At 45.8% G+C, this 14127-nt stretch overlaps 1 protein-coding gene across 2 annotated transcripts in view; it reads right to left on the bottom strand.

The window, feature by feature from the left end:
- The window catches only part of SPOP (speckle type BTB/POZ protein), a 79268-nt gene extending 75679 nt beyond the window's left edge, over positions 1–3589 (bottom strand). Inside the window, exon 1 of one of the 2 annotated variants that reach the window (XM_031010720.3) lies at positions 3288–3589. The gene's annotated coding sequence lies outside the window, so the exon portion shown is untranslated. The remainder of the gene's footprint in view (positions 1–3287) is intronic. The other variant, XM_031010721.3, reaches the window with a different exon arrangement.
- Between the last annotated feature and the right edge of the window lie 10538 nt (positions 3590–14127).

Below are 14127 nucleotides of genomic sequence, written 5' to 3'. Positions count from 1 at the left end.
GAATAACAGCAGTTTACTTGGATAAACAATTTAAAGTCAGAGCTATCAAAAGGAGATCATAAATCATTTACAGGCTTACAGAATACTAACAGAGAAACTAGCATCTAAGAGTTAAAGGAAGAAATTGGAATATAGGTTTTTTATGTCTTCCTAGCATTGTCATGGATTTGCTATTATCCAGACATATGACTTTATTCTCATGACATTATTTTTCAAACAAAATCCTCCATGACCCCTCCCCAATCTGCAAAACAGTGAGGTATTTATACACAACTGTTCAGTGAAATGAAGCTTAACAAACTACATAATGAGCTTTAAAATCTTAGATAAAAGACTGTACAAATGATCAAAAATTTTGATAATAGTGTTGGTGAGAAAACAGGCAGACTCACACTGCTGGCAGGAATATAAATTCATACAACCTCTGTGGAAAGCATTTAGTAATACCTAACAACATTACAAATGCACATCCATTGATCCAGCGCTTCCACTAGGAATTTAAACCAACAGACACCCATGTACACAGAATAAGTACATACAAGGAATTAATTGTATCACTGGAAACAACCTAAATGTCCAATAAGTGTTGGCTGAATGATGGTACATCTACACAATGGAATTATCTGCCATCTTTCAAAAAGGAAGAGGGACTGTATTTACTACATGGAATGATCACCAAGATAAATAAAGTGAGAAAAGCAAAGTGCAGAATGAGCATAGTGTCTTATTGTGTAAAACAAACAAAAACAAAAAATGTGAAGAATATATAGGTGTATATGCTTGTAAAAGGATATACTGTCTCGGGATGAATAAACAAGACTGTTGCCTTTGGGAAGGGGAACTCATGGATAAAAAGAGGATGGTAAGAAAAGAAAGACTTCACTCTCCGTGTACCTTTTGAATTTTGTTTCATATGTATGTACATGTGTTAACCCATTTTAAACAATGATTTTTTTAAAAAGGCTCTGCACCAGTACGAATTATTTAACAATATTCGTCTTAATCTAAAAGCATTGCACGCCATCAAAATTTTAAATGAGGCTTCAGTGAATTCAACTAGACAAAATGTTTCTAGAAAAAATCAGGCCGGGCACAGTGGCTCGCACCTGTAATCCCAGCACTTTGGGAGGCCAAGGTGGGGGTGGATCACTTGAGGTCAGGAGTTCGAGACCAGCTTGGCCAACATGGCAAAACCTCAACTCTACAAAAAATACAAATTAGCCAGGCATGGTGGCACTCACCTGTAATCCCAGCTACTCGGGAGGCTGAGGCAGAAGAATCGCTTGAACCCAGGAGGCAAAGGTGGCAGTGAGCTGAGATCGCGCCACTGCACTCCAGCCTGGGTGACAGAGCAAGACTCCATCTCAAAAAAAAGGAAAAAAAAAAGGAAAAAAGAAAAAATCTAAGCATCCTAATGGCCGAAACCTACTGAGAAGATGGACACTTACTACAATAGTTTCACTTCTAGATACTACCTAAGTAATATCAAAGTATGGACATAGGAAACAGTAAACATCTCCAAATACCAAACTAGCTACTATGAAGAGCTCTAAAAGGAGAAATCAGTAAAGTACCAAATGGATAGCAACTACCCCAAACCTAAGGGTGGGGTAGTCTTACAATAACTTCTACCTCTAAGGAAAAAAAGGTGAGTTTCCAGCTCTTTCCCAGGAAGATATATGCACCCCAAATTCCTCTGTTCCCTGTGTGTCATCTCTTGGTTCTAACTGTAACCATGGCAACAGGAAACAGCACAAAAGACAGCAGAACCCTGTAAGGGCCAGGGTTAAAAGGGGAAGTGAAAAATACATATACTTTAAGGCCCAAGAACATGCGGTTTTGGAGTTAACAGTGGCAGCCAAAAAAGCCTTGAGAGAAGAACATCAAAGAATACAAACTAAAGAGAATTGAAAGTAAGGCTTACTAATAGGTCCCTTCCCAGTTATCCAGCTAGGAGACGGGATTGGCAAGGAGAACTGAAAAACACAAAAAATGCCCCTCCTCTCGCACTCCCTTCCCCACAACAATTTAGCTATTCATTTCAATGTTGTCTAGAAAATCTTTTGCTATTAAGATTTTATCTTTTCTTCACTCTGTTTTGATGGCAGAGGTAAGCAGCAGCAAAGTATCCAAAAAAAGGGCCACATATAATCGCTAACTGAAAACCCAGGTCCTGGATCACTGAAATACTATTGTACTTCAAAGTTCGTTATTTACATTTCTTTTCGTTATCTGCCAACGTGAAAGAAACATCACATTACTTAAAACCTCCACTGAATAAGTTATTGTCCACCAACAGTTTCAGATTGCTTTCCGATTTGTTTTCATGTCACAGAGCACCAATAAGGTACAGATAAAATGAAAAGTGCTAAGGAAGATCTTTGACCAAAAAAAAGGCAAATAGGTCACACAAAGTAAGAAGGCCGGTGCCCTTTATCTCTCTTATCTAGTTCTGCGAATTAAGAATTTTACTAAAATGAAATGCCTCACTTAGTTCCATTTATGACCCTTAGTCTTCTTTAGCAAGGCTTCCAAAATCCCCTGCCAGAATAAGTGATGGGATGGAGCACCCACTCCTAAATTTAGGGTAAGTTGGTACTAAAAGGTACAAGCACAACGATGGGAGTATAGGAATGGAAAAGTAATCCTAGAACTAGAAGATACAGTGACAGTTTCAAAAGAAGGGTCAGTGTGGGACACGCTGGCTCTGCGAGGCGTTTGTAGCCTGGGAGTCTCTAGGGCAACACCAGATGAGAATAGTGCTTTGTCCGTTAAGTCTTTCACATAATTTAAATTCTCCCCTTTGGACAGGAGCAACAGGCTCATTATCTGGCAGCAAGTCTAGCCCACAGCCTGGGAAGAAGGCGGACTCGTGCTCCACCGGCTCTTTATCCCGCAGGTCCCTGCAACACCGCGATGCGCATGCGCCCCCGGGGCAGCGAAGAAGCAGCCCGAGCGCGTTCACACTCGCGCATGCGCAGTCACCCATCTCGCCGCAGGCGACAGCTCACTATTTGGCAAGGGGGATGGGGCTGGGAAATGATGGGGGGGCTGAAGGCAGGGGGCGCGTTTGTGTCTTCTGAATGCTTGAGATAGGGAGAAGGGACGGCTGATTCGGCTCTGGCATTCGCAGGCCACGTAATCCGGGTGTAGGAAATGGGACTGAGGAGAGTATATGTGTGTGGCGGGGGGTGGGGGGACAGTGGGGGTCAGTCACCTCTTCAGGGAGGTGCCCCCCCCACTCCGACAGGACAACCCCCTCCCTCGACTCTCCTCCCCCCACTCACCTGAGAGCGGCGGCGACAGCTGCTGGTCCCCGTCCCCCTGCGCTTGCCTCATACTGTCCGCAACATCCGGGACCTGCGGGACCGCCGATACACAAATACACACACACTCGGAGCGCGCACACTCACACACACACATACACACCGACACACACCGGCCGGGGCGTCATGGCGTCAGCACGTCGACGCAGCCAGCGCGTACCGCCAGACCCCACCCCGCGCGGCCTCCTCCCCATTACTCCCTTCTCCTCCCCTCCCCTCACTGGGTTTCCCTGCTCCTCCTCCCTCAAGACTCCGCCTACCTTCCCTAGTGCGCATGCGTCTCGGGGCCAAGTCAGGGCCTGGGGATTTGAGAGGAAGGAAGGGCCTGAGTAAAAAGAGGCGGGACTTGGAGGGGGTCGCGTGCAGGGCGCGGGAGCCCGCTGCGAGGTGCGAGGACCAAATAGAGGCGTAACAAGCCAAGGGTCGGAGTGGGCAACGTAACAGTTAAAGGCATTTCACAACAGCGATTTAGGTCTGCAAGCAGTTTATGGAGTACCAACGACTCTTATATGTATTAACTCATTTTTTAAAAGCCAGCCCTGTCAGTAAAATATTTTTTGGACTTTATGATGATGCTAGAGACCCTTTTAGGTAACTTTTAAAATTTAGCACTTGTAAACAAAAACAAGGACTATCCTTTCAGGGGAAGGCAGGAGATATAGGTGATCTAACTAAAAGGAAGCTGACCACGCATGGTGGCTGACGCCTGTAATCCCAGCACTTTGGGAGGCTGGGGTGGGCGGATCACCTGAGGTCAGGAGTTCGAGACCAGCCAGGCCAACATGGCGAAACCCCGTCTCTACTAAAAATATAAAAATTAGCTGGGCGTGGCTGGGTGCGGTGACTCACGCCTGTAATCCCAGCACTTTGGGAGGCCAAGGCGGGTGGATCACGACGTCAGGAGATCGAGACCACGGTGAAACCCCGTCTCTACTAAAAATACAAAAAATTAGCCGGGCGCAGTGGCGGGCGCCTGTAGTCCCAGCTACTCCGGAGGCTGAGGCAGGAGAATGGCGGGAACCCGGGAGGCGGAGCTTGCAGTGAGCCGAGATCGCGCCCCTGCACTCCAGCCTAGGCGACAGAGAGAGACTCCGTCTCAAAAAAAAAAAAAAAAAAAAAAATTAGCCAGGCGTGGTGGCACGCGTCTGTAATCCCAGCTACTCCAGAGACTGAGGCAGGAAAATTGCTTGAACCTGGGAGACGGAGGTGAGCAGAGATCGCGCCACTGCACTCCAGCCTGGATGGCAGAGCAAGACTACGTCTCAAAAAAAATAATAAAATAAAATAAATAAAAATAAAAGGGGCCGGCGCGGTGGCTCACGCCTGTAATCTCAGCACTTCGGGAGGCCGAGGCGGGCGGGTCACGAGGTCAGGAGATCGAGACCATCTTGGCTAACACCGTGAAACCCTGTCTCTACTAAAAATACAAAAAATTAGCCGGGTGTGGTGGCGGGCGCCTGTAGTCCCAGCTACTCAGGAGGCTGAGGCAGGAGAATGGTGTGGACCCGGGAGGCTGAGCTTACAATGAGCCAAGATCACACCACTGCACTCCAGCCTGGGCGACAGAGCGAGACTCCATCTCAATAAAAATAAATGAAGGAAGGAAGGAAGGAAGGAAGGAAGGAAGGAAGGAAGGAAGGAAGGAAGGAAGGAAGGAAGGAAGGAAGGAAGGAAGGAAGGAAGGAAGGAAGGAAGGAAGGAAGGAAGGAAGGAAGGAAGGAAGGAAGGAAGGAAGGAAGGAAGGAAGGAAGGAAGGAAGGAAGGAAGGAAGGAAGGAAGGAAGGAAGGAAGGAAGGAAGGAAGGAAGGAAGGAAGGAAGGAAGGAAGGAAGCTAATTCAGTGACAATTTGTTGTCTTGGACACCTGAGTTCCCTGTCAGCTTCACATTTTAGCTCCAATGGGCCATAAGTGATTCCTGAGTTGAGTGAAAGAAAAGGCCTCGGATCACCTGGGCCCTTGGAGAAAAAAAGTTGTCTCGGTGTTACAGTAATAATGTTAGTGTTGGGTATTAGTTGTTATGATTCTTTCCTTTAGCTCAAATTTTAAAAATTTTTAAAAATTATTCTTGGGCTGGGCACAGTGGCTCATGCCTGTAATCCCAACACTTTGGGAGGCTGAGGTGGGAGGATCGCTTGAGCCCAGGAGTTGGAAACCAGCCTGGGCAACAAAGCAAGACTCCGTTCTACAAAAAAATTAGCCAAGTGTGGTGGTACCTGCCTGTAGTCCCAGCTACTCAGGAGGCTGAGGCAGGAGGATCCCTTGAGCCCAGGACTTTATGGTTACAGTGAACTGATTGTGCCACTGCACTCCAAAGTGGGCGACAGAGTAATACCTTGTCTTAAAAAAAAAATTATTGTGACGTTGTGTCTGTAATCCCAGTACTTTGGGAGGCTAGGGTAGGAGGATCACATCACTTGAGCTCAGGAGTTCAAGACTGCAGTCAGCCATGATCACGCCACTGTGCTCTAGCCTGAGCAACAAAGTGACATCCTGTCTCTAAAAAAAAAAAAAAGAAGAAAGAAAGAAAAAAGTTTTTAATATATGTTCTTACTAAACGCCTCTTTCGTGCTGGAATGGTATCATTACACATACACACACACACACACACGCACATAGCATTGGACACGAGAGCAACCCAATGAACCTGTAGATTGGGAGGTGACACAGTGTGGGCCCTGCTTTGGGAACAGCTTCCGGGAGCCCTGCTGTCTCCCAGGCCTATGTGACTGTCTCTAGGAGACAGTGCTCAGTGTCTCCTGCCACACGCGTCCTGGTGCCAGGTGGCTGGTGAGTCTGTTCAGCCAGGAAGGCTGGGAGCCCATGAGCAAAACCCCAGGGGTTTGAAAAAAAAAAAAAAAAAAAAGCCCCTGACAGTGCCAGGCTGTCTTCCACTTTCAAATACAGAAGCAAGTCCTATAATCTCACAGTTTAAAATTTCCTAGGAATCACGGACAAAACACTCCAGACTCCTAGAGTTTACACAACCGATTTTTCAGCCAGAATGATCAAGAAATGTAGATCCTAAATTCTACAATGATGTGGTGACTGTACCTGCCCCACTGCAAAACAAAAAGAGCCTTTGTCACCTATTAGGCAGAGGCTTGAAACTTTCCAATTAGATTTCACTTATCAGGTGGCTCACACTTGTAATCCCAGCACTTTGGGAGGCCAAGGCGGGCGAATCACTTGCGGTCAGGAGTTCGAGACCAGGCTGGCCAACATGGTAAAATCCCCGTCTCTACTAAAAATAGAAAAATCAGCCTGACATGGTGGCGCACACCTGTAATCCCAGCTACTCAGGAGGCTGAGATAGGAGAATCGCTTGAACCTGGGAGGCAGAGGTTGCAGTAAGCCAAGATCACGCCACTGCACTCCAGCCTGGACGACATAGCGAGACTCTGTCTCAAAAAAAAAAAAAAGAGATTTAACTTATCATTGTTATCAACAAACATGATTCCTTTAGCTGAAGCCAGCAAGGTTTTTGGTCCTTCTGAAAATTCAGAATGCCCCAGAAATAATCCAGTAACCAGTAACAAGTAACTGGTTCCTGGTGTCACTGAGGTTGCTCAATTACCTATTCTCTTGACTTCAGAGTTCACACAAAAGCAGGGAAAAAAGAAAAGGGGTACTCTTTGCAGGAAGGAGCATGAAAGTCGGGAACAGGGTGCAGGAAAAGGAAACTGGATGCATGGACAACCTACTGTAGCTCCCTCACATTTGGAGCTAATCGTAACAGCTTCTCCAGACTCTACCCAGGACCTGGAAGGGGACTCCTTGGGGAAAGTGAGTCTGTGCCAACAGCTTGTCCAGGCTGGGCCCGAATCCCCAGTGATCTGGAAGGGTATGAGAGGTCTTATCCCCATCTGTAGCCTGGTGCAATGAAGCTCCTATTATACTGTGGGGACCATACCTCCCACCTGAGATGTGATCCTATCAGCCTCTGTACAAAGGACTTTGATTTGGTGTGGAGCTGATTAAACGATTGTAGATGTCCTTGGAAGCACTGTGTGGAAGAATTTTAAACAGCTTCTCCTTTTTAATATGCACTTCCTCTTCGGTTTTAATTATTTTGTTCCTACATTTTCCCTTTCAATTTACTAAAATCTAGAAATGTAATTAGAGCAGAGGCTGGGCTCAGAGAAAGCTGCCAGGATTTCTACAGCATGATTAAATATACCAGGCATCCCTTTAGTGTGGGACTGAAAAATAGGATTCTCATTATTATCTTTCCCTTATCCAGGAAAGAATCCGCACCTCATACAGATACGGATTTATTGAAAATGCAGCACTAATTAAAAACTCACCCAGCCTCTTGACGAGGTTTGGGTAAAGAAAAAAAAAGTGCAGTTATTTAATTTTTTCCTCCATTAAATGTTTTGTTGCTGTAATGACAACAAGCAAGAAGCGCTTCTTGTTCTTCTTTCCTCAAAATAAAATTCTTGTCTCCTCCTGAGGGACTTAATGAGGCTTTTATCTATGCAACAACAATCAAGCTTACAATGGCACCAATTCAGTTCACTGCTCCTTGTGATGGTAAGCAACATGCAGAACTCATTTTCTTAATCCGAAACACAAACAACAAAGTGTTCATTGGCTGTTATGAGCCAGGTCTGGGTGCGGGATCTTCCCCAAAGGCTCTGAGATGCCAACGAGGATCTTCGGCTCCATTTTACAGTCCACCAAGCAAAGGTGTGGTTTCCCTTGAAGCTCTAGGGGAGGTGGAGGCAGGCAGGACTGAATAGAAAATGAGTACAGACTCCCATTTTGGTTGTAAGTGCTGTAAGAAGCTGAAGTCTTTCTCTCCTCACTGCACAGCTCTTCCGTTGAGTGGTCAATGATCAACTTTTCAGTTGGGCAGTTGGTCCCCGGGCCCAGCGTCTCCTTTGGTGGAGCCCTTCATGGACATTGGAGATGAATATACAGGAAGGAAGATCTTTAGTAGGGGCAGAGTCCTGTGTTCCAGAGGTACCCGCCTAAAGGAAAAGAGACAAATGTCATACCCCAGGACACAGGTGTAAGAACATGCACAAAGAAACAAGAATAACACATTTATGATGTTGCACTGGGGCCTCTATGGGGCTCACAAATATTAGCAGTGGAGACATTTTGATTGATTCATGAAATTGCATAGTGAGGCATCTGTGGCTTAATGAAAGGGCTCTAGCCCCCTTGTCTGGAGACTCAAGTTCAAACCCAGCACTAACACTTACTACAATATAAAGTTGGACAAACCTCTCTAAGGCTCAGTTTTTCCATTGGAACAATAAGCAAAATAATGCCCACCTTATCATATACTATGTGAGGATGAACTGAAATAATATTTTGTTGTTGTTTTGAGTCTTGCTCTGTTGCCCAGGCTGGAGTGCAGTGGTGCAATCTCGGCTCACTGCCACCTCTGGCTCCCAGGTTCCAGCATTTCTCCTGCCTCAGCCTGCCCAGTAGCTGGGACTAAAGGCACCCGCTACCATACCTGGCTAGTTTTTTTTTGTTTTTTTGTTTTTTTGTTTTTTTGAGACGGAGTACCCAGGCTGGAGTGGAGTGGCACAATCTCAGCTCACTGCAAGCTCCGCCTCCCGGGTGCATGCCATTCTCCTGCCTCAGCCTCCAGAGTAGCTGGGACTACAGGTGCCCGCCACCACGCCCGGCTAATTTTTTGTATTTTTAGTAGAGACGGGGTTTCACCGTGTTAGCCAGGATGGTCTCGATCTCCTGACCTCGTGATCCGCCTGCCTCGGCCTCCCAAAGTGCTGGGATTACAGGCGTGAGCCACCGTGCCCGGCCTTTTTTTTTTTTTTTCAGTAGAGATGGGGTTTCACCATGTCAGTCAGGCTGGTCTCGAACTCCTGACCTCAGGTGATCTGCCTGCCTTGGCCTCCCAGAGTGCTGGGATTACAGGCGTGAACCACTGTGCCTGGTTGAAATAGTATTTGAACACAGCACAGTCTCTGGCATACAGTAGACTCAACCTATTTATGAATGTGTCACTGAATGTGGATGTTTTGGAGTAAGTGTTCACATACCTGCTAGCCTTCAAGTCCCACTCTCATCTGTGCACTGTGTCACTCCTTGCCTCCATGCCCTTCTTCAGAATTCTTTGGGGAGTGTGGAATCAAGAAAACAGCACAGATTTCTCAGCCAGAACACCATTACTTGCTAGCTGTGGCCCCTGCACAAGCTCTTTGACCTCAGAACCTGTTTCCTCAAACATCAGCCAGAGTTCCCAGTTGCAAGAACTGCATCAACTCTGGCTACATCAATCAGAACTGGAACTGACTGAAGAAATATTGCTGGCTCCGAGAATTATCAGGAGCTAAAGAGTCCAACTTGGAAATTCAGCTGGAAACCAATGGCTGGTGGAGGAAGGACAACCACCTTCTTCAGCAGGACAGTCTGGAGAGGAGGCCCAGCTGCTGGGCACTGCCACAATGTGCCACCAGCAGACACATCACCACTACTGCTGCTGCTGCTGCAAAGGATGTCTAATCTTCTCTTCATCTGCGTCTCATGCTGCAAACCCACAGCTCCAGGTGGAAGTATCCGGTTGGCCAATCCTAGTCCACCTCTTGGGCCCTAACTACCATGGTGGGTAACAAGGAAAGGTCTCCCTGCCATGGTGTCCATGGTGTGATATGTGACCCTCCTCACTGATGGTGATCCACAGCAGAGGACACATCCCAAACAGGAAGCAGATCAGATGCTGGACCTCTAGGCCCCCATCCCATCAGTGAAATGGGGCATTCCATCATAGGGTAATAAACAGCATTGGATGACATATTTGTTCAAAAGGGCTTGACATACAAAAGGATTCCTTTACTTTACTTCCCTCTTTAATAAAACAAAAGGGAGCTGGGCTGTGGTTTGTGCCTGTAGTTCCAGCTACTTGGAAGGTTGGAGGATTGCTTGAGCCCAGGAGTTGGACGCTGCAATAAGCTGTGACTGCAACACTGCACTGTAGCCTGGTTGACAGACTGAGACTCCAACTCATAAAATAAAGTAAAATAAAATGACAAAACAGCTGGGCACAGTGTCTCATGCCTGTAATTCCAGCACCTTGGGAGGCCAAGGCAGGAGGATCACTTGAGCCCAGCAGTTTGAGACCAGCCTGGGAAACATAGCCAAACGCTGTCTCTACAGAAAAATACAAAAATTAGCCGGGCATGGTGGGTACCTGTAATCCCAGCTACTCAGGAGGCTGAGGTGGGAGGATCACTTGAGACTGGGAAGTCGAGGCTGCAGTGAGTTGAGACTGTGCTACTGTGGCGACAGAGCCAGACTCTGTCTCAAAAAAAAAAAAAAAAAAAAACCCAAAAAACAAAAACAAAAAAAAACCAGCTTGGAATGGTGTACTTATCTGAGGATTTGATCAATATATGTTTACAGACATAGAAGTTCTGAGGTTTTAACCTGGGAAATGGCAGGGATACATGATATCTATAGGGTGGCACTCCAGGCAAAGAAGAAACAATAAGAAAAAAGAAAGAAAAGGAAATGGCAGGTTTGAGCCTGTTTTTCTTTTATTTTTGTCTTGGACTAGCAACACAACTCCATCTCCATCTCATTCATCTTTAAAACGGGTCTAAAAGTTATCTGAAGTCATTACTTCAAAATAAGTTTTAGAAGGTTAATATTTGTTTTCAACAAAGAATATATTATCAAAAGTAGATTTTATTCACTGTCACGAATTATTTCCTGTGGGTTTTTTAGGATTTCCCAATCCTATTCTGAATGGGATTGATCTACCATCTGTTGGCATTTGCCCGAAAATAACATTTACCTAAATGTAGATAATTAGTTTAGCAAAAACAAATTTTTTTCTACATCAACTCAAATAAGAATTACTTTGGATTTGACTGTTTTAGATTATCCTTGCCATGGCTCTACTTTATCAAGGTGAATTGATTTCAATTGAAAGTTTACTCTACATTAGAATCTTATTTTTTAAAAAAGAATTTAATTTAAAATTCAATTATGGAAGATCTGTGCCAAAATGAAAAGTCAACTGAATGCTCCCCAGATACAGAGCTCTACCAGGGTACTACAGGGTGAGTCAAAAGAAATAGAAATATTGTCCCTATTCACAGACTTTTCAAGTTAGAATAAAAGAATTTTATAACTTAAAGGGACCTTAAAGCTTCTCCAACCCAGTGGTTTTCAAATGGTTCTTGCTTCCCAAGCTCCGGGCTTCTGAAGACTTGCCTCAGGGGCTCCAAGGAAGTGTGGGAGGGAGGGACCAAATGGGGCCAGGACAGGCCAAGCCAAGCAAACCTGGTTGTCTTTTTCACCCATTCAGTTCAGAAAGTAGCCATCATTGACCAGGTACAGTGTCTCACACCTGTAATCCTAGCATTTTGGAAGGCTGAGGCAGTCTGGTCACTTGAGGCCAGGAGTTCGAGACCAGCCTGGCCAAGATGGCGTAACCCCATCTCTATTTTAAAAGGTACAAAAAAATTAGGGGGGCGTGGTGGCGCATGCCTGTAATCGCAGCTACTAGGGAGGATGAGGCAGGAGAATCATTTGAACCAGGGAGGTGAAGGTTGAAGTGAGCCAAGATTGCGCCACTGCACTCCAGTCTGGGCAACAGAGTAAGGCTCCATCTCAAAAAAAAAAAAAAAAAAGAAAGAAAAAGGAAAAAAGAGGCCCGACATAGTGGCTCACGCCTGTAATTCCAGCACTTTGGGAGGCCAAGGCAGGCAGATCCCAAGGTCAGGAGATCGAGACCATCCTGGCTAACACAGTGAAACCTCGTCTCTACTAAAAATACAAAAAATTAAAAATTAGCTGGGCGTGGTGGCGGGCGCCTGTAGTCCCAGCTACTTGGCAGGCTGAGGCAGGAGAATGGCGTGAACCTGGGAGGTGGAGCTTGCAGCGAGCCGAGATCGTGCCACTGCACTCCAGCCTGGGCGACAGAGTGAGAATCCATCTCAAAAAAAAAAAAAAAGAAAGAAAGAAATTAGCCACTATCCTTGGCCTTGGCTCCTCTAGTCCCGAAGTCTCACACCTAATCCATCAGGAATTCCTGTTAAGTTCTAGTTTCAAAGTGTCTCATGAATCCATCCACTTGTCTACTTCTCTTCTGTCCCACCGAAGTTCTAGCCACCATCCTCTTTTGCCTGGACCATAGAAAGAGGGTCCTGAATAGTCTTCCTAATTCTCTGCTTGTCTCTCAATCCATGCTTCACTCAGCAATCAGGGCAATCTAATTAAAATTTAAGTCAGACCACATTGCAATCTGGCTTAAAACCTTTGAATGGCTTTTTGTTGTACCAAGAATAAAATCCAAACTTTGTCTCACCAACTGACAGAGCCTCATCTTTAATCACATCTCATGTTGCATCTTTTCCTGTCCTTGCTCCAGCAACCCTGGCCATCTACAGATTCCTAGAACCCATCAAACTCTTTCCCTCCCCAGGCCTTTGTGGCTACCATTGTGTCTGCCTAGAATACTTTTTGCCTGGTTCTGTCTCTTCTTCAGGTTTCAGCTTAATTGTTATATCCTTCTCTGACCTCCCACCATATCCAAAATAAGAACTTTCTGTTATTTTCTATCATGGTGCTTTGTTTACTTCCTTTACAACACCGCCAACAATTTGTAATTGTTTTTGTGAATTTACTCTTTCATTATCTGTCTCCCCTACTGGATTGTCAGCTCCATGGGGACAGTGACCTGGCTGGCTGGCTCTCTGTTATGTCCCAGCATCCAGCATAGTTTGAGACCAGCCTGGGCAACATAGCAAAATCCTGTCTCTACAGAAAAAGACAAAAATTAGCTGGGCGTGGGTGGGCACCTGTAGTCCCAGTTACTCGGGAGGCTGAGGTGGGAGGATCATTTGAGACTGGGAAGTTGAGGCTGCAGTGAGCTGAGATCCTGCCACTGGGGCAACAGAGCTAGACTCTGTCTCAAAAAAAAAAAAAAAAAAAAAAAAAGGCTTGCGGCCAGATGCAGTGGCTCACGCCTGTAATCCTAGCATTTTGGGAGGCCGAGGCAGATGGATCACCTGAGGTCAGGAGTAAGAGACCAGCCTGACCAACATGGTGAAACCCCGTCTCTACTTAATACAAAAAATTAGCCGGGCGTGATGGTGCATTCCTGTAGTCCCAGCTTTACTTGGGAGGCTGAAGCTGGAGAATCGCTTGAACCCGGGAGGCAGAGGTTGCAGTGAGCTGAGATTGCACCATTGCACTCCAGAGCCTGGGCAACAAGAACGAAACTCTGTCTCAAAAAAAAAAAAAAGGCATGGAATGGAGTACTTATCTGAGGACTTGATCAATATGTTTACAGACATAGAAGTTCTGAGGTCTTAACCTGGGGAATGGCTGGGATACACGGTATCTATAGGGTGGCACTCCAGGCAAAGAAGAAGCAATAGCAAAAAAGAAAGGAAAGGAAATGGCATGCAGCACATGCTGACATGTGGACAGGAAGTGCTCTGTACTTACTTACTTACTGAATAAACATATAACAGGAAGCCTTAGCCTTGCCTGGAATGTCAGAGAAGACGCAAGCAAAAGTTGGAGGCATAAATGGAAGGCTGATAGGTAATGTGGGTGAAGGGGAATTGGGGAAAAACAGTCCAGGCAGGCAGAGAATCTAAGGCCAGGGAAGGCTTGAAGTTTTTTAGAAACTCCACGAAGATTAGTGTGGTTGGGCCAGGTGCAGTGGCTCAAGCCTGTAATCCAAGCACTTCCGGAGGCTGGAGCGGGAGGGTTGCTTGAGACCAGAAGTTCAAGATCAGCCTGGGCAACATAGTGAGACTCCACTCTACAAAAAAAATAAAAAATTAGCAGGGTGTGTTGGCACGTG

Source organism: Gorilla gorilla, chromosome 4 (genome assembly GCF_029281585.2).
Source record: "Gorilla gorilla gorilla isolate KB3781 chromosome 4, NHGRI_mGorGor1-v2.1_pri, whole genome shotgun sequence".
Classification (NCBI taxonomy): Eukaryota; Metazoa; Chordata; class Mammalia; order Primates; family Hominidae; genus Gorilla; species Gorilla gorilla.
This window is presented reverse-complemented; position numbering and strand designations above follow the sequence as displayed.